We start from the raw sequence: 21647 nt of genomic DNA, 5'->3' as shown, positions 1-21647 counted from the left end.
ACTTTTAGTTTGTGATCCAACCTCTGAATCATCGTCTTTCCACCTTCCCTCAATAATCCCCCTCCAAAAGGAATGACCTCCAATCTGGGAATTGACCAACAATGGTTATTTAATAAAAGGGAGTGTGTATGTGTGTGTGTGTTGGAGAGAGACAGAGACAGAAAGAAACAGACACAGAGACAGAGAGAGAGAGACATAGAGAGAGACAGAGACAAAGAGACAGAGAGAGGAAGGGAGGGAGAGAGACAGAGATAGAGACAGAAAGAGACAGAGACAGAGATAGAGACACAGAGAGAGACAGAAAGAGAAGGAAGGGAGAGAGAGACAGAGACACAGGCACAGAGACAAAGAGACAGAGAGAGGAAGGGAGGGAGAGAGACAGAGACAGAAAGAGAGACAGACAGACAGAGAAAAGAGATAAGGGAGGAGAGGAAAGACAGAGAGAAGACAGAGCTGAATCTGGACTCAGCTGGGCTGGCTGCTTGTCTCCCTCTATCTCGGGGAATTCCCCTCCTGACTAGAAGTCGTCAGCCTTGTGCTCCTTCCTGCAGTCTCTCAGCCAGCTGAGGAAGATTCGGATTGTAACCCCCACCCTGGGACCCTTCCCCTTCCTGGCCCTTTGAAACTGGTAAGTAACAGACATTTACAGGACTGGGGGAGAGGGCAAAGAAGTCAGCCGGGCCCAAAACTAGGAGCTCTTCTTTCTAAATGTCCATATCCTGGTTATTTCTAGGTTTGAAACAAGAAACAAAGGCTCCCTCTGACCCCTCATTTCCCAGCTGACCCTTCTCAGCCTGGTGAACTGGTCATCTGTCCTATTCCTCCCTTCTTCGGTTTTCTTCTTTCCCCTCCTTTTCCTATGCCCCCTCTCTTAGATGCTTCTTTTCCTGTCACTCTTTCTTCTCCTATGTTTCCCATGGCTCCTGGATTTGGGAAAACACAGGTTGGGAAGGTTCTGTTTTACTCTTTGGTTTCTTCTGGAAGAAGCTGGGATAGGAAGGGTGTCTCTGGGAGCTTTGGATCCTGGATAGGAAAAGGCATATGGGATATTTAGAGCTGTTGTTCAGGATTTTTAAAATGCTGCCTTGTGCTTTATTAAGCATAATATCAAAATGAAAGAAGGGAATTCCTCACCATTCTTTTTATTTTAATAGCTTTTATTTAGCAGATAAATGTAATTTTACAACATTGACAATTGCCAAACCTTTTGTTCTAATTTTTCCCCTCCTTCCCCCCCCTCCCCAGATGGCAGGTTGACCAATACAGGCTAAATATGTTAGAGTATAAATTTTCCTCACCGTTCTAACGAGATCCACTTTAGTACTGGATCCGTAGCTAGTTACAAATGATAAAGCTAAGGTGGTGGTAGCCACAGGAGGATGAGAAGGCGTTTTTTAGTATTTCAGTCACTAAGAATAATTTTTTTCTGAGAGCCAGGCTGTCTTTGGGCTGGGTATATTTTGTTGTATAAGGACAGGAGGAGAAAATTGAGGCAGGAACATCAAATGAAGTCTGTGGGCATTGCCTGTGGAGAGGATCTGGATTCTGATGTGACCCCATCCCTTACTAAATGTACCTTGGGGTAAATTCAAAATTTCTTCATCAATAAAATGAGTTCTCCATTTCTAAAGTCCTGTCCAGTTTTAAATCTTGTAAGATAGGAATAGACTGAGTAGAATGGAAAAGAAAGGGAAGGAGTGAAGAAGATGAATTGAGGGAGCCAGCTTGGGAAGTGAGGAGGGGAAGAGTGGGATGGAAGCCAAATAAAGGAGAAAGGCGGACAAGAAGTAGGACTGGACAGAGAGAGGACTTAGTCTAAAGAATTAGGTCAAAACTTTCCAGAATTAGGAAATCAATCCGCCTTATTAGTGTCTCTGATCATGGCTCCCCAAAGGCCATTTGCCTCTGTTCTCATTCTGCCAGACTAGAAATCAGACACCATATGTGGCTCCCAGGCTTTTAAGCTGCCCTTGCTCCTGTCCTTGCCCCTGACTTTGCTCCCCCTATTTCTGCTGCCTCAGCCGGAGGAGAGCCAAGGTTCTCTCCAGCAGCTGTCAGAGCGAGAAAAGAAGGGTAGTGTTGGGCTTTCCTTGTTGGAAGACCTGGGCTGGGCTCAGCTGGGCTGGGTCCCGTGGGGGAAAAAAACAGGGAATTTCCCCCAGTGTTTCTTTGCCTTTTCCTGTTGTTGGGCTCCCCATCAACCCTCCAATGAAAAGAAGGCATGCAAGAGGACAGGCTAGGGGTAAGGTGGGAAAACAAACCAGACAGAGAAGGGCCTGAAAACGTGAAACAGCTTTCTATGGGCATTAAGGGCCAGAACTGAATCGCCCAGCTCCTTCTGCTTTCTGCTGGTCTCTTCTATCCCTGGACTTGGCCCTCCACGGCTCCCGAGAGAGAAGCTGGTGACAGACGACCTGCATTCTCCTTCCTCCGAGAGTGTCAGGGATAACAAGCACTGGAAGTGTCTCTGGTTCAGAACGAGACAGAAATGAAGAATGGGAGAGAGGAAATAGGGCTTAGAACTTGGAGACGGATTCCAACCCAGGCTCAACAGTGCAGTTAAGTACTAGATGTAGAAGTAAGCTACCCAAAGGGTCATATTCCAATCTCTGCTACTCACTACCTGTGTGATCTTGGACAAGTAACGTCCTGATCTCTGGACCTCGGTGCCCTAATCTGTTAATGAAATGAATGAGATGGGTTGGATCAGAAGTTCCCAAACTGATACACATATCTTTCCCCACCTTCCGGTCCCTGCCATTTGAAGCTTAGCAAGAATATTTAGCAAATAACATATTATCCTCATGTACATATGCATAGTAGACTCAAGATTTTGTTAACTTTGATATTGAATAGGGGGCATAGAATGGGGTGGGGGAAGCTTACTAAAAGCCAAGATGTACAGGGAAGGAAAATCTCAAAGGGGCTTCCCAGTTCTTAACATTTTACAATCTGGGATCCAGTCTCAGAAGGTGGGTCTGGCGAGCTTGCGGATCAGTTATGTTGTCCGTCCTGGCAAACACCCCGGAGGAAGCTGCGATAGTCCTTGTAGGAATTTTGAAAGAGTAGTTTCCCCACTTTGTTGAAATTAATAATGACAACTCACATTTAAAGAAGTTTGCAAAATGCTTTACAAACATTATCTCATTTGATCCAGAGATAAGTAGCTGGAGGTTGTACTCCCCAGTCCCAGGCTTTGGGGGTTAATTTTCTAACCTGGAAATCCCCTTTCTAGCAGGTGTCTGGGGTAAGGGGGAGCTCCTCCTGTTCCCCATTCCTCCTTTCCCAAAGGGAGCACCTATTTGGAGTTCCTGAAGGAAATCTGAAAAGATAAAACTGAGGAAAGAGATACTGACACATGTGGTTGTAAGTGGGTGGACAAAGGCTTGCTGGCTGGCTGGTGGGAATTTGATAATTTTGCATTTGTGGGTTTAACAGTGGATTTGCAGAGGTACTGTGGTATCTCAGAAAAAGTCCTCGACGAGGGGTGAGTCTTCACTTTTATTATGCTTTTGCTGCTCCGTTGTAGAGGACATGACCTGGAGGAATTTGGTTAGGCTGTGAAGTTAAAGAACAGGGCCTCTTCTCCCCTCTCATCCCTACCTTCTCCCCCACCCCCACTGATTCTACGATGAAATCATTAACCATGGTTTGAATGTAGGGAGTATCCAGGCTTGGGTACATTGCCTACCCATACCTTATTGGGAATGAATGATAAAAAGGAAGACTTTTGAGAATATATACACCTATCGATGCATGAAAAGTGAATGAAAAAACATTTATTGAGTGCTATTACGTGCCTTACAAATTCTGTGCTAAGTGCTAGGGTCACAAATGCAAAATTGAATACAGAACCTACCTTTAAAAAGAAAACTTTATATTTTAAAAACCTCCAAACATTTATTTTATTGTACAGCAAACATCTTGGCAATACCATGATTTAAAAATAGAAATTGTACGTGCACTTTAAATCCTGTGCACTTGGAACCTTTAAAAAATAATACTTCCAATTTGTTACTCATTATAATACTATCAATATCGGTCCTATCCAATCAAGGGAGTACATTGAAAGCCTTTTGTTTTTAGTTGCAAAAGGGTGCAGTGTATTTTCAGCATTCCTCTTTTAGAAATGTGGCTCAGTACTTGAGCTTTAGTCCAGAATAATTTCACTGTATAGCAATATAATTTCAGGAAATTATATACAGAAAAATTATCATTTATTCTTTCTTTTAAAAATATGATTCTGGGGGCAGCTAGGTGGCGCAGTGGACAGAGCACCAGCCCTGAATTCAGGAGGACCCGAGTTCAAATCTGGTCTCAGACACTTAACACTTCCTAGCTGTGGGACCCTGGGCAAGTCACTTAACCCCAGCCTCAGGAAAAAAAAAAAAAAAAAAAAAGAGAGAGAGAAAAGTTATTGGCTGGTAGGAGGCTAAGTCCTAACTCTGCAGGGGTTCTCTAACTAAGGCCCTGGAGCCAGATGAGTCGCTGAGGACGTTTATGCGGCCTCGGGGTAATGGCAAATGGGCTGAGGGGCGGAGACAGAGAGTGAGCTTTTGTTTTTACTGTAGTCCGGCCCCCCCACAGTCTGAGGGACAGTGAACCGGCCCCTATTTAAAAAGTTTGAGAACCACTGCGAGGGATAGTCAGACTATGAGAATCGCAAACTCACCATTTAAGGGAATATCTGTTGAAGTGGGGGAGTTGTTTGTCAGTTGGGTCTGACTTTGTGACCCCATTTGGGATTTTCTTGGCAAAGATACTGAGGTGATTTTCTATTTTCTTCTCAATTTAAAAGAATGGGTTCTTGCCAAATCACCAGCCCCTTCTCATCAGATGGTTTTTGTCTTTGTATTCCCAGTAACTTTGGGCTCTCAGATTCTGAAGTTAGGGAGGGGAATAATGGCCGGAAGTAGGTGAAAGGCTGGGCCGATGCAGTAATCCCTCTCCTCTTTCCCTTTTGGAGCTGGTGTAGGACTGGCTAAGAAGCATGATAATCTCATAGACCTTTAGGGGACTCCTGAGGCCATCTGAGCCAATTATCTCATTTTATGTAGGAAAAGGTAGTCTATTCCTTCTAGCTAAAAACGTGCCTCCAAGCCACACAGGGTTATTTTTTTTAAAGCCATCCGTAGGTCAACGAGTATCTACTCAAATGCTTTCTGTGAGCCAAACCTGGCGGACCCCAAAGGAAGTAAAAACAAAACAAAAAGCCGTCCCCTCCCTCTAGGGTCTTACATTTCAATGGGACGTGGTTTTAGTATCAGAAGATTAAAGTGCGAGCTCCCTGATTGATGGTGAGAGTCACAGGCTCCAAAAGCCTGAGGGTTTCGCGGTTTGGGGGCCGGAATTTTCAGGCTGACCCTGCTCCTTGTCCTGAAGTCACACAGAGACAAAACACAGATAAGTACATAACAAAAACAAAGCGCTTTTTTCTGGATAGAATTTGAGTTTCAGGTGTCTGGAGATGAGTAAAGTTAGTTTTTTGGGTTTTTTTGTGCGTGTGTGGAGCAAAGGGGTTAAGTGACTTGCCCAGGGTCACACAGCCAGGAAGGGTTAAATGTCTGAGGCTGGATTAGAACTCAGCTCCTTCCGACTCTGGGGCTGGGGCTCTGTCCCCTGGGCGGAAGGCTGCCCTGTAAAGTTAGTTCCAAGAAGAGCTAACTTCTTTTAGCTAGGAGAGAAAACTACAACAGGGCTTCATCTGTGTGGGTGCGTGTGAGCCTGGGGTTGGGAAGCGAGTTTGAAAGCGTTTCTTTGTGAACACTTTCTCCCGTGTTTGAAGCTACGTCCAGGTTACAGCCGCGTGCGCAGGTGTGTGTGTGAAAGCCCGGCCTAACTACCCTCAGAATTTCGGTGACGGCTCTGCCACCTCCCCTCTATTTATCTCCTTTTAAAGATCGCGGTAATCGTATTTTGTTATTTTAATTTTAAGCACTTACATAAACGAGCATTGGAGCTGTGTTGGGATTCTGGCCACTTTTTGGGTCTCTCTGGAGGGAAGGCTGAGAATGGGGATTCGGCGCTCCCTGGGAGAGCCCGGACGTGTGCGCTGTAGTGCCCGAGGGGCTCTGCGCACGTCCGGGGGCCACGTCGTGGTCTCCTCTGCATGTGTCCCGTACGCTCGCCCACCTCCGAGTGTGCTTGTGCGTCAGATAAACATGGATTACATTTTTAATAACTGCGCGCCAGCGGGAAGGAAGAAAAAAAAGGAAGGAAGGACTAAAAGGAAAAACGGAAGGATTAAAGACAGGAATGAGAAAGGCGGTCCCCGCGTAACTGAGACCCGCCGTCTGAGCGCACATCTCCGGCGCTCCGCGTCCCGCACTCGACTGGCCCGCCTCCCTCTGTCAGCACCCCCGCTCCGTCTCGTAGCTCTGTCCCCGGCAGCCTCCTAGTCGGACTCTCGGCGCTGTCGGACGTTTCTGCCCTACATAGAATTCCTCACATTTAATGAGTATTGATGAACAGAATGACAAGTCCGCGATCGCTAATGATCACCATTTATTTAACATTTTAAGGTTTACAAGAAACCTGACATCTTTCAGCTCAAAAAAAAAAAAAGACCAAGGAGGTGTTGTTATTCCCATTTTACAGATGAGGAAAATCGCAACGAGCCCAGTTAGCGGTAAGACTCGGTCAGGATCTTCTGGACTCCAAGGTCCGCTCTCGCGTTATCCCTGGGACAGCTCAGACGCCAGTTCACAGCTGAGTCTCAGTCAGTCCTCTGAGGCGTGGGTTACCTGTGCTCTGTCGTGTGTACGTGTGCGCGTGACAAGACGCGGAGCGCGCCCTCACACGGAGCGGTCTGGGAGGGACACACGCCAGCCCGCCGCCCGGCCTCGGTCGGATCCCGAACTTCTCCGAGGAGCGAGGCTCGCCGAGGCGACGGCTCCCCACCCCTCCCCCAGTCCGCTGTTTATCATCTTTGTCAGAGCCTCCCCGGCCCGCCCCCGAGCTGGCAGTCCCATAGGACGGGCCTCCCGTCAATCACCAGGGACTTTCCCGGGGGCGGAGCTGTGGAGCCGGTCTCTTCACTTCCTCCCTCTCCCGCCCCTTTCGGCGTCCTGCCCCGCCTTCCTCCGCCCCCCATCTCCAGAGGAAGTGAAGCCGGAACCCTAGAACCCCAAGTGGAGCGGAGACCCTGAGACGGCGGACCCCCACAGGGTGGGTTTGGCTCGGGTAAGAGGGAAGCTGGCGGCATTTCCCGGGCCTGTCCTGTCACTCTGACGGGACACCTCTGACTGGCCGGGCCGGGAAGGTGAAGGGAGGCGGCCTAGCTCCGGAGGGTGGGCTGGGAGGGGGAGGGGAGGAGAGCTGTATATTTTTCTATGCCCGTGTGTACGAGTGTGCTCGAGCCGGTGTGTGTGTTAAAGGGGAGGGCACTGTTTACATGGGCATGTATATAAAAATATACACGGGGTGTTCCAGAAGGCTTAGTCCAGCCAAATGTATCAAAGCTTCAAGCCATACATGTGTAGCATAGGGCTACACAGACCCCTTGTATGTAATCCCCAGATGTGGATGTGCTCTGTCCCAAAAGCCTTAGAGCGGTGACAAGATTTCATAGAAACGTAACCGAGCAGCTACAGCTTTCAGCAGCCACCGTACGTCATGTGTAGAGTATATGTAGGATGTACGGATGATTCATGTCTGTCTGCCCGGCTACACTCACAGTGTGTGCATGGAAGTGTGCGTGTGCACACGCTACTAGCAGTAGGGGTTTGCAGGAGAAAGGGGGAATAACTGTGTACATGTACATGCGAGTAATTGTCCAGATGATACCAAACTGCATGTACACAGTGTGTTTATGGGAATGGCGCAGTAACATGTACAAGTGTACGGACCTGCACTGTAGAGAAATCTGTATCCCAAGTACGTTTATGCATAAGTTGTTTGTGTCCATAGATTATGTGAATCTAGTGTACTTTTTAAACCTACGTAAGTGTGTATCATGTGTATATGCATGGATGCACACATACTGATACGCTTAATGTCACTGTTTACTATGTGTCTTGCAAAATAATATTACGTGTAAACCATACATATATGTGTTTTACATGTGCGTGGGTGAGTGGGTGTCCTGATATGGGGTGAGGTAACTTTATTATATTTATCTATTGAATAAAAGATTACTTTTTAAATAATAATAGTTTTATTTACCAGTATTTGCATGGGTAATTTTTCAGCATTGACAATTGCCAAAACTTTTTTTTCCCCAACTTTTCCCCTCCTCCTGCCCTTCCCCCAGATGGCAGGCTGACCAATACATATTAAATATGTTAAAGTATAAGTTAAATACAATATATGTGTACTTGTCCAAACAATTGTTTTGCTGTACAAAAAGAATCGGACTTTGAAATAGTGTGCAATTAGCCTGTGAAGGAAATCCAAAATGCAGGCGGACAAAAATAGAGGGATTGGGAATTCTATGTAGTGGTTCATAGTCATCTCCCAGAGTTCTTTCACTGGGTGTAGTTGGTTCAGCTCATTACTGCTCTGTTGGAATAATTTGGTCCATCAGAATACATTCTCATACAGTATTGTTGCTGAAGTATATTGTGATCTTCTGGTTCTGCTCGTTTCACTCAGCATCAATTGATGCAAGTCTCTCCAAGCCTCTCTGTATTCATCCTGCTGGTCATTTCTTACAGAACAATAATATTCCATAATATTCATATAGCATAATTTACCCAACCATTCTCCAATTGATGGACATCCATTCATTTTCCAATTTCTAGCCACTACAAAAAGAGCTGCCACAAACATTTTGGCATAAACAGGCCCCTTTCCCCTCCTCAGTATTTCTTTGGGATATAAGCTCAATAGCAGCAAAGCTGGATCAAAGGGTAGGCACAGTGTGATAACTCTTTGAGCACAGTTCCAGATTGCTCTCCAGAATGGCTGGATGTATTCACAATTCCACCAACAATGTATCAATGTCCCAGTTTTCCCACATCCCCTCCAACATTCTGCATTACCTAAAAGATTACATGTTTACAGTCATGGGAGTGTATATGTGTGTGTGTGCAGGTACACAGGTGAGTAGATGTCCTGATAGGTGTGAGGTAACTATTATATGAGGATACTTGTTTACTTTATAGGATAGATAGGAGTATGTTTATGGGAGAAAGAATAGAATGAAGTACAGAAATTGCACATAAGGGATTTAGAGTGTGGAAAAAAAAGCTACATGTGTCCAGGCATGTATTTATGGAGGGAGACACTACTTTGTGAATGTACATAGACAGTTCTGTAGGTGGGAGTCATACTGTGTAGAGGATTTTGAGTGCCCATTTATGGTTAACTGTATACAGAATTGTATGGACATGATTATGTAATGTTGCATGTTTTTTGGATATATAGTATAAAATTCATGGGTATGTGTGTGTAACTATATGTACAGAGGAGGGGAGATCAGTTTCCTTACATTTGTATATATGTGTGTTTCTCTCTATCATCTACCTATCTATCATCTATCTATCTGTCTATCTACTTATCACCTATCTGACATTTCTATCTAACATTTATATAGTACCTTAAGGTTTTCAAAGCACTGCAATATATTCTCTCATTTACAATAACTATATATGTGTACTACAAATGTATGGATAACTAGATATGGATAGATAGGGAGAAGAATAGATGGGGATTCAGTTCTTAATCATTCCTGGCTTCTCCCTCTGCTGGAGAGTACAGGAGTTAAGGAGGCTGGGGAAGCTGGCAGCTCCCTTGGGAGAAGTGTCTTGTGGTGATGAGCCGTAGGTAGAGGGGTGTCTCTGTCTCTTATCTTCTAACTGCTGCTTTTTCCCCTTCTTTGGCTTGTCCCCTGGAGATTGAGCCCACGTTGGAAGCTGGTGCTCATGCCTAAATTGCCCACACAGAATTTATTGTCAAGTGCTTAGAATGGTGATATTAGACTAGATTTAACAATTGTAATAGCTTGCCTTTATAGTGCTTTCATCTAATCCTCACAACTCTAACAGGGAAGTGATGCTATTCCCATTTTGCAGATTAGGAACTAAAGCAGACAGGTAAAGGGACCTGTGCTAGGAGTCACACAGCTAGTGACTGACTGAGGCAGTATTAGATTTGTCTGATAGACTCTGTCCAGACCCTCTTCTCATCTCTTTCTGTACTTAGTGATATCATCAGCTCCTGTGAGTTCTGTCATATATATGCAAAAATATCCAGCTGCATTTTGAATTACAGTCCAGAATCTCTGTCTTTAACTGGATGTCCCAGAGGTATAGAAACACAGGTCCAAATAGAAATCTTTATTTTTCCTATTAAACCTTCCTCTTCTTGATTTCCCCATTTCTATTAAATTTCTCACTATTCCTTATTCACCCTTATTCAGAGTCTCATCCTTGACCCTTCTCTTTCCTTCACCCCCTTAAATACAATATATTATTGGCTAAGTTTTATTGATTCTGCTTCTCAGACATCTGGACATATGTCCCCTTCTCTCCACACCCACAGGGACAAATCCCTGCACCCCTACTTCTGGCCCTCATCACCTCTCTCCTGAACTAGTCTCTTAATCTTTCTAATTCATCCTTTAGACATCTGCCAAAGTGTTACTCCTAAAGTACGAATCTGACCGTGCCATTCTCTTGCTCAACAACCTTTTATAAATTCTTTTGACCTTTATAATAAAAAGCAGAGTCCTCTGACTTTTAAAGCCCTTATCTATCCCAGTCTTTATTGCACATTCTTCTTATTCAAGTACTCCATGTACCTGACACACTGGCTCACTTACAATTGTCTCCCATATTTATGTCTTTATACTCTATGCTGCCCTCATTTTCCTGGAATGCTTTTCCTTCTCAGTTCTGACTCTTGGCATTCCAGGCTCTCTTCAAGGCTCACTTCAGATTCCTCCTCCTGTGTAAGAAGCCTGGCCTGATCCTCTTAAATGCCATGGCCTTCCCTACAGAAGTTACTTGGGCCACTTTGTCCATGTTTTATATTTATTTATTTTTTGAATGTGTTATTTCCCCCCTAGTAAAATATAATCTGCTTGAAGTTAGCAATATTTTTGCTTTTATATCACCAAGTTCATTCTATAAATGCTAATTGAATGAATAAAGATCTATTCCTCATTCTGAGCCTTGGGGATACAAGGTGAGAAGCAGTTAGATGGAGCATTGGATAGAGCACTGGATGTTTGGCCTTGCTAATTTGTGGTCCTGGACAAATCACTTAATTGCTCCTGGTTCCGTTTCCTTGTATGTAAAATGAGATCATATCTACCTCACATAGTTGTTGTGAGGGTAAAATAAGATCAGTAAACATTCCTTAAACACCTACTGTGTGCTAGGCACTGTATGTACTAAGTGCTGGGAGACAGAAATAAGTAAAGACAATCCCTGCCCTTAATAAGTTTACAATCTAGTGGGGGAAACAACACACAAACACACACACACATTCTTGTACAATCCTCCTATTAAAATTTCCTTTTTATCACTAGAATAAAGAGGAATTGGGCAAAACTTTCCAGTAAAAGAAGGGATTTTTAGTTGAGATTTAAAGGAAATCAAGGACATCTATCTGTAGGTGGAGTGAAGGAGGGAGAGAATTCCAAGCATGAGGGACAATCAGAAAAAATACCATGAAAATATTAATAAAACATTAAAACATTTTTAAAATGCTGGTTTCTATTATATTGTTAGTATGTTTCTTCAAGGAGTTTACATTTTAGTGTGAGAGGCTTGAGAAAAGATAATAAATAATAAAAGGTAGGATAATAGCATTGCCTTTTCATTAGTATTCAGAGGTTGGAGAGATTACTTTGGATTGTAGTTTTCAGAAAAATCCTTCTTGAATGAGGTAGACCTTGAAAAATAGAAATGTAACAGGTAGAGTTGAAGAGACAAACTTATGGTCCTTTCTTGGCATAGCAAGAAGACATGTTATTGAAGTTTGGGCTAGATTGAAGAGGATTATTGCAGATCCAACTGGAAAGATGAGTTAAAACAAGATCATGGTTCTCATAAATTTCAGAACTTTGTTCTAGAGGCAGTGGGGAGTCAGCACAGGTTTTTTGACTAGGAAAGGGACATAATGAAAAGGCGTGATTTCTTCTCTCTTTGGATAGCCATCCCACTTTAAATATTCCCAGTGATGTGTTGTTTCTCTGTATATTTCTTTTTTCCCTTATTACTTTTTGCACATTCAAATTTTCTTCCTAAATTATGGCCTTTTTCAACTGATTTCTGCTGTCTTTTCAGTTTTAAACTCCACTGTGTGTGTTCTTCTCTTTGATAAAATAGAGTATAGTATATTTGATGAAAACCTCTGTTTCTCCCACCCCACCTCCATGCCCTTTGGGGACTCATTCTTACCACTACTTCCTCTAGATTGTTCTTATGTATTTCTGCAAATGTGTTTGTGTGTGTTTGGGGTGGGGGATGGAGAGTCACAGGATAATGGAGACCTCTCTACAGTCTCCTTTATTTTTGTATTTTCTATGTTGAAAGGAGAATAGTGCCAAGGCATTGGATATGTGTATCAGGGCAGATATTATAGCATCCTTGTGATGAAATATTGGGCAGACCATCTCATTTTTCAGTACCCAGCTATACCTCTTTGAGTACTTAAAAAAACTCTTGGTTATACTCCCCTCACCCCCAGTTTCAGTGTTGGCCTGAGCAGCTGGTTCTCTTATATTAGGAAGTTCATTTGCTTTTTCCCTTTACCATGTTGGTTCGAAGACTGTCATTAACTCCTCCAAAAGGAATTGTGAACCTTGTTTAGGAAGCTGATGGGGTCTGAAGAGCTCAATCTGAGGGACACCTAAGTTTGAAGATCAACAACCAGACTGTTACTTGAGGCAGGAAGGCTGTAGACGAGTCTGTTCCATTTATGGGTTGTTCACACATAAGGAAACCAGAGTTGGGGAGATGGGAATTGTGTCACTGGAAAGTCATCCTCAGGAGCCTGAGGTTGGTATTTTTATAGAACTAATGGAAGAGGGAGCCAATCCATTAATCAGGGAACATTTGTTTTCCCACCCACCTAAGGCATGTTCTTTCTTGTTACTCACCAGCCTCAAGGTCAGGTACTTTACCTCTGTCCTTCTAAATCCCTTATACTCTGAGGTATCAGTTATGGACTGCCCTGTGTCCCTGTTCTTTTGCTCTGCCTTAATCCTGAGAGAAGGTAGGGAGGTTAGAAGTCAGTTGTCTCTCTGATTTCCTTTATTTTCTCCTTTCTCTTCTCTGAGTTTCTTTCAGTTTGTGGGAACTCTCAAGAATCGAAATTGTGTCACTGAGATGGACAAGTTTATTCTTTACAAACCAGTCCTAGAAGCTTTCACTATTCAGGATATTGACTGTTTCTAAACTGTGCCTTTAGCCTATATATACGTTCCTATTTCTCCACTTGGGGATGGGATGTTATTAGATTTAGATTAAATAGTGTAGAGGCTGAGGAGTATTTGAGTAAGAGAAGTTTGGGAAGGTGGTGGTGAGATAAGATAAACAGGTTATTGAACATGGAAAAGTAAGACAATGGCACTAGAGATGCTCTGTCGTAATCTATCGTGTCCATCCTGTTCAGAAGGAAAGAGGTCAGATTGAAATATATAACCCTGGTGATCGTGCCCTTGGAATTCTTAGGAAAACATCTGCTCTTTTTGTTTGCTGAGACTGTGTCTTCTTGGGTCTCAGTGGTAGATTTATCTAAATCCAAAAGAAGCACATTGAAGTCAACAACTAAGTTCAGTTCAATTCAATAGGCTTTTTATTAAGTGCCTGCTCTATGCAAGGTAGTATATATACTAAGGGTGTATAAGAATAATAATGTGTAATACAGTAATGTAGGAAAAGTAGGTGAGACTGCAAAGGCTTTATGTAAATTTTTTTTTTTTTTTTAAAGTTATTGTATAGTCTAGGATGGAGAGAGAAGAAATGTGGTTTATTGGGAAATAGACTAATTTTGGAGGACCTGGGTTCAAATCCCATTTTGACCTTCTTGCTACCCATATAACTCTAGTAAAGTTACTTAACCTTGGGTTTCACTTCCCTCAACTGTGAAGATTGGACTAGATAGCCTCCTTTGGTCCCTTCCCTCTCTAAATCTACAATCCAATTAGGAAGCAATTGTAGTAACCAGATGAAAGGTGTACCAAATTGTGTATGGAGTGACTGACTATAAGGATGGTTTTTTTTCAAGATAAATAGGGAAGTTTGAGGAAGAGATGAATTTAGTGGCAAAGATTTTAAGTTCCTTTTTGGACATATTGAGTTTGAAATAGCTAATGGACAGCTTTAGTGGAGATGTCCAGCGGCAGTTGGTGATGCAGGCTTGAAATTCAAGATAAATATTAGAACTTGTTAGTTACATAGTTTTGGGAGTCATTTGTATAAGGATTATAATTTGAGCCCTTGAGAATTGAAGAATTAGTAAATAGATGGTTGTATGTGCATATGTGTGTATGTGTATGTAAAATATATAAAATCTAGATTTTAGAATTCATTTGGCTTTTCTTTTAAGTATTTAAATGATAGGCTATCAGAACATGTATTTTTGATAGTGATATATATATATATATATATATATATATATATATGATATATTCAAAATATATTTTCCTAGCTTATCTCTCAATGTTTTTATTTTTATTATGTTTTCTGCTTGTATTTAAAAATTTCATTTGAGACATAATAATTTGCCTTAATTCATTTTACATTTTAAATATATTTCCCTTATGTAACAAATGGTTGGGTTTTACTTTCTTATCCTTTCTGCTACTCTCTTTCATTTTATGGTTCAGTTTATCCTATTGATATTTACAGTTAAGCTTGTTTTCCCTTTTCTTACTTTAAAAAAACTTAGCACTACTTATCTGCTATTGGCATTGCTAAAACAACCCAATTTTGTCTCTTCCCTTTTCTTTCTCAGTCTAGCATTAAATTAATGGGTCTTGCTTTTTCCATCTTTTTTGGGGAGGTAATCAAACTTTTAATCCGTTTTACTTAGTGGCACTCCCTTCTCTTCCCTCCTTTCTACTTTTCGCAGCTTAGTCTCAATTCAATTTTAGTAAGCTTGTTATGTTATGGACCTTGTGTAAAGCCCTAGAAATGCAAATACAAAAAAATTCTGAATAGTTCTTGTTTTCAAGGAGTTTTAAAAAAATCTTTTTTTTCTGTTGGAGGCAAGCAACATGTATACATAAATGAATGCAATATTTTTATTTCTTTCTCTTTATATCTACATATTTATTTGAGTATTCTATCTGTAGGCGAAACACTACTAACTTGATGAATCAGGTAAGATCTTTATAGGAGGTGGTACTTGAGCTGGGGATTCCAAGTAATAGAGTTACTGAGGAAAGCATTTTAAGGTAGAAACAAACTTTGCAAAGGCAAAATAAGCCAGAAATAAAATATGATGTACCATGAACAGTTAAATGAAGACTGTCTGAAGTATAAAAATGTGAAATCACTGCACAAAATATATTGGAACAAACTTGTGAAGGACTTTAAATGCCAAAAGTTTTTTTTTTTTTTTTTAAATTTATGAGATAATAGGGAGTCACAAGCTACATGAGCATGGGAATATCAGTTTAATAGATATATACCTTATGAATAGTAGACTGGAGGCAGGGAAAGATTTTATTTGAATACTACAGTATTACAGTTAAGAGGTGATTAAGATATTGAATTAGGGTGCTGGTTCTGTAAAAGGAAAAAAAGGGTTGAATAGATCCAGCAAACCTCACTAAAGAAGCAAGAGAGCAAAAGAACTGAATAGAAATGAAAATATACAAAAATAAAGGATAATCTGGAAAAAGAATCCACAATATTAAGTGAAGTTTTAGAAGCAAGAGCATTGACTAAGGAAGAAACAGTTCATTTGAATATACTTTTCAAGCATTGCTGGGGAAACTTTCTTCAAAAAACTGTTTTTAGTACCATGGGACCATTGTATAATAACTATTTTAGTATACTTGGTAGAAATAGTTTGAGTTTCTTATCTTAAGGTCAAGGTGAATTGTTTAATACCTCAAGACACTTCCAAACCAGCAAAGCCAGTGAACAGAAGCAGAATAGAAGACAAGATAATCGCTAGACACAGAAGCTAAAAGAGGAGGTGGACAACAGAGCTGAAAGCTGAGCCTTGGGAGGAAGGAGGGAGGCAAAAGAGAGACAGGCTTTGTTAATAGCTGATTAGAGGACAGTACTAATGCTGAGAGCCTATAGGGAGAAAAAATCTTCTCTGTTTTGAAGGACTGACTGGTCTTGCCTGGCTTGCTCTTTAGTACCATTTACAGCTTGAGAGAAGTTTCCCCTCTTTTAGTAGAGTTCTTCACTTATAATAGATTTCAGGGGGCCTGTGAACTGGGGGAAAGTATGCCTTTATTTTCATTAACCTAACTAATTGAAATGTAGCATTTGCTTAAATTATTATTATTATTATTTTTTTTTGCTGAGGCAATTGGGGTTGTGACTTGCCCAGGGTCACACAACTAAGAAGTGTTAAGTGTCTGAGTAGTAGATTTGAACTCAGGTCCTCCTGACTCCAGGACTGGTGTTCTATCCACTGTGCTACCTAGCTGTCCTTGCTTAAATTATTTTAAAATTATAGCACCTACTTTGTAGTGTTGCTGTGAAAATCAAATTACATAATATATAATGCATTTAGAGCAAAATATCTGCTATATAGTGCTTAATAGATCCTTCCTTCCAATTTTGAGATAGAGAATCCATAATCTTTACCAGATCGACAAAGTCTGATGTAAAGAAAAGTTTTTGTTCAGTTATATCCAACTCTTCATCATCCCATTTGGAATTTTCTTGGTAGAGATACTAGAATGGTTTGACATTTTCTTCTCCAGCTCATTTTACAGATAAGGAAACTGAGGCAGACAGAATTGAATTACTTGTCTAAAGTTGCACAGCAAGTAAATATCCAAGGCTGGATTTAAATGCTCTATCCACTGCACTACCTAGCATTCTTCAATATATAAAATGCTCTATCCACTGCATTTATATTTTTATATATATACACACACACATTATATATATATATACATATATATATAGCATTCTTCAATATATAAAATGCTCTATCCACTGCATTTATATATATATATATATACACACATATATACATATATATATAGCATTCTTCAATATATAAAATGCTCTATCCACTGCATTTATATATATATATATATACATATATATATATAATTCTTCAATATATAAAAATGCTCTATCCACTGCATTTATATGTGTGTATATATATATATATATATATATATATATATATATATATATATGTAAATAGCATATATATCCTGTTAGGAAAATGCTCAGCTTTGCAGGATAAGTTATTTTTAGATACAAGCCATTTACCTTTGTATTTTACTATATAGTAGTGTTTAACTTTCTTGTTGTTAATTAATAGGCATTTATGATGCTGATTTGAGGTTCTTGGTACATGATCTCTTTCTCATTCATATTGCTCTAACCTGGGAGTTTTTAGTGTTTGACAGTCATATTTCTGAGGTCATAAGGTAATAGAATTGGAGCTGGAAGGGATCTTAGGAATCATCTACTTAAGGGGTTGTTAACCTGGGATCCACCAACCCTCTTCTCCTCTCCCCCAGGGGTCCCAGAATAGATTCTAGAAACTCCATGAAGTTGGATGGGAAAATTGCATCTCTATTATCACTAATCTCTAATTGATAGTTGATATTTTCTTCACTTATGTATCCTAAAAAGAGGTTCATAAGCTTCACCAATCAACCGTAAGGTCTATGATCCAAAAAAGATTAAGGATCCTTGATTCATATTCAGCCTTCTTGTTTTATAGATGAGGAAATTGGGACCCAGAGAAATTCATAGTCTGATTTAAATTGCCTTTCCAGGCTTATTACATGTTTTCCCTTTATATCCTTAATGTGTATACCAAAATGGCCTATGAAAAGGCTATTCTTTGATTCCTGGTGGTTAGGGAGGACTAGCCCTTCTGGTATGAGGGCATGCTGAGACATGCAACCAAAATCTCTACTTATCACCCAACTCTTTCATATATAATGTACACCACTTGTGGACCTCCTACTTTTGTAAAAGATGGGGCAGTAGTATCTTTTCATATTTCATTTTTTGAGCCATGCTTATTTTTTATAAATTTGCAGCACTTGTTTCGTTTTTTTCATGGCATTTCTTTCTATTTACATTGTTGAAATAATTTTATATATCATTTTACATGCACATGCCTGTGTGTCTTTTCATGCTTCTATGCTTTCATCATATTCATTATTTCTAATGGCACAGTAATGATCTATTACATTCTACCACAATTTGTTTAGCTATTCTCCAGTTGATGGGCTTCTACTTTACTTTCCATTCTTAGCTATCACATAAAATGTTATTAAAATATGTTTGTGTATATGAGAACATTCTTATTATCAATTACCTTCATAGTGTTTAAGCCTAATAATGTATTCTTTGAATTAAAATGGACATTTTAATAATTTTATTTCTATAATCCCATTTGTTTCCAAAAATGATTGTATGAATTCACATCTCTACTCATAACACATGATCTTCTCTCAAGCTCTCTAACATTGACTAATCCCATTTTTTGCCATTCTTGCAAGTTTACAGGATGTAAGATGAAACCTCAATGTTATTTTGATTTGCATTTCATTTATTAATGATTTGGCACAAACTTTTTTTTTTTTTTTTTTTTTTTTTTATTATATATATATATATATATATATATTTTATAATATTATCCCTTGTATTCATTTTTCCAATTTACCCCCCCTCCCTCTATTCCCTCCCCCCGACGACAGGCAATACCATACATTTTACATGTGTTACAATATAGTCTAGGTACAATACATGTGTGCGAATATCACTTTCTTGTTGCACAATAAACATTAGAATCCGAAGGTACATGCAACCTGGGCAGACAGATATTAGTGCTAACAATTTTCATTCCCCTCCCAGTGTTTCTTCTCTGGGTGCAGCTACCTCTGTCCATCATTGATCAACTGGAAGTGAGTTGGATCTTCTTTATGTTGAAGATTTCCACTTCCATCAGAATACATCCTCATACAGCATTGTTGTTGAAGTGTACAGTGATCTTCTGGTTCTGCTCATTTCACTCAGCATCAGTTGATTTAAGTCTCTCCAGGCCTCTCTATATTCCTCCTGCTGGTCATTTCTTACCGAGCAATAATATTCCATAACCTTCATATACCACAATTTACCCAACCATTCTCCAACTGATGGACATCCATTCATCCTCCAGTTTCTAGCTACAACAAAAAGAGCTGCCACAAACATTTTGGCACATATATGTCTCTTTCCGCTCTTTAGTATTTCTTTGGGATATAATCCCAGTAGTAGCGCTGCTGGGTCAAAGGGTATGCACAGTTTGATAACTTTTTGTGCATAATTCCAGATTGGCACAAACTTTCAAAAGGTTCTTAATCATTTGCAATTCTTTTGAGAACTTTTTGTTCATATCGTTGGACCACTCTCTATCTATAGGGAATGTCTTTTGATCACATATACTAGCTGTCCCAAAAGTCTTAGTGCAATTTTAAGCTATTAGAGCTGAGTTGTTTATGTCTTGCAAACAAATCCTTATCAGAGAGTTTTGATACAAAGACTTTTTAACATTTCAATGCTTCACTTCTTATCCTTGGCCATTTATTTAGTTTGTATAGAAGCTTTTGTTGTGGAATATAGTTTAAGGTGTTGGTCTAAGCCTAATTTCTATGGATTGTTTTCCATTTTTAACCTTCAGTTTTTATCAAATAAAGAGTTGTTTCCCAATTAATTTATGTTTTCTGGTTTATTGAACAGTGGGTTATTGAAATCCATTGTTTATGATTATCCCTCATCTAGTCTGTTCCATTGATTTATCTCTTTTATTTTTTACCTAATACTAAATGATTTAGATGTCTTCTGTTATCAACCATAAAATATAGTTTGAAATCTGGAAGTACTATTCCCCCCTCATTCCCACCATTTTTTTTTCCTTCATAATTTCCCCATAAATTGCTTTAAGCAATGCATTCTACTTATTTTATTTTTCAAATGAATTGTTATTTTATTGATTTCTCTAAAACATCTCTTGATAATTTCCCCCCTAAAATTAACTTGGGGGGAATATGGTTACTTTTAATCAGTTGGTTATTTTTATGTTGTAATGACCCCAAAATGAGCACTGAATATACTTTTGTTTAAGTTTTTTATTTCTTTAAAAAGTCCAATACTTTTCTAAACTTAACTTCTAAACTTGTTTATCTTTCACCCTTTACTTTTTTTTCTTCATTTTTAAAATAAGGCCTTCAACCTTGTGCTGACTGTTCTTATGTCCATTCAGTTCTCCTTTTTTGTATCTAAGGAATAGTTATAGAATTATTCTCCTCTGGTTTTAGCCTGAGTCTCTTTCTCCATTATATATGTTAGTCATATATTTTAAGCTTCTCTTTGTTTGCTTATTTCTTAAATCTTTCTTTGTCCCTTCTTGTGAAGTCATCCTTTTGAGAATTACCTTCCTTTTCTTCTTTTGATTATTTTAGTTTATTTAGAGTAATTTTCTAGTTATCTTGAGTTGCTAAGCTTTTTATATACAACTACTCATTCCTTCCAGAAGTCCTGTGGCATAAGATAGCTTATCTGAAGGATTCTTTTATAGCCATTGTATCACTGGCAAAGACCACAAGCCCTTAAGTAGTCTATAACCTAACAAAGCCAGAATAACTTAAGCTTTGCTTTTGAAAAAGGATGCTGACCTGAGCAAGAATGGTAGGGATTTTGAAAGATTGATCAGCCATTCCTATTTCCTTCTTGATGTCCTAAAAAGAGTTAGAGAAAGGGGAAAAAAAAAACACAAAAAACCCCACCTCGTCTGGCAGCTTTCTTATTGCAATCTTTTTGCTGATCTAAAAGTATCTGAAAAAAAATCCTGTCGTTTTTATGGGATTGTAAATTCAACATGGATCAATAGCATAAACTATTAACCTCAAAATCTCATGTGATTTTAGACTGTTAAAAGAAGAACAATATGTACAAAATTAAGGAAATTAAATTCCCACTATTCAGATCATTTAAGAATATAATTTTTAGATCTTAGTGCCTCATTTTGGAAACAATATTAGCAAACTGATGGGGAGTCCAAGCCTTGGTAGAATGGTGAAAGGACAATTTGAAACCTAAGTGTAAGTGAACTATGGTCTTATGCAAATGGGCACAACTAGAATGTGTGGTGAGGCTCATATCTTCAACCTTATTCTCCATATTTGAGGCAGAGAAACCAGTCTGGCCTGGACCTTCAAGACTTAAACACTGAAATATATTTGGCATCCCTTGTTCTAATCTCATGTGGAGTGATCTTCATCTTTCAGGTGCTTTTTTCTCTTTTAGCTTAATAAAACTTAATTCCACAGTTTTCTGTATACTCTTTGGTTGAAGTAAGACTAGAACTCTTAAAGTCTATAATTTCTCTTGGATTCCAGCTTTTATATAGAGCAACCTTCTCTCTTACACCTATTTCTAGCCTTTATTGCTTTGGTGCCCTGGAAGATTCCTTTGATTGAGGATCATAGTAAATGTCCAAGAAATTAGTCACTTCTGGTGACCAATAAGTCTCTTAAAGAAATCTCTTCTACT

At 39.6% G+C, this 21647-nt stretch overlaps 1 protein-coding gene across 16 annotated transcripts in view; it reads left to right on the top strand.

Moving 5' to 3' along the window:
• Positions 1-31: 31 nt before the first annotated feature.
• TNIP1 (TNFAIP3 interacting protein 1) overlaps positions 32-21647 on the top strand; it is a 127955-nt gene continuing 106339 nt past the window's right edge. For 4 of the 16 annotated variants that reach the window (XM_074291811.1, XM_074291808.1, XM_074291816.1 and 1 more), the window contains exon 1: positions 6997-7167. The gene's annotated coding sequence lies outside the window, so the exon portion shown is untranslated. Of the gene's footprint in view, positions 629-6996; positions 7183-21647 lie in introns of those variants that run through there. The other 12 variants (XM_074291810.1, XM_074291807.1, XM_074291815.1 and 9 more) reach the window with 6 other exon arrangements.

The sequence above is a fragment of the Sminthopsis crassicaudata genome, chromosome 2, assembly GCF_048593235.1.
Source record: "Sminthopsis crassicaudata isolate SCR6 chromosome 2, ASM4859323v1, whole genome shotgun sequence".
NCBI lineage: Eukaryota > Metazoa > Chordata > Mammalia > Dasyuromorphia > Dasyuridae > Sminthopsis > Sminthopsis crassicaudata.
This window is presented reverse-complemented; position numbering and strand designations above follow the sequence as displayed.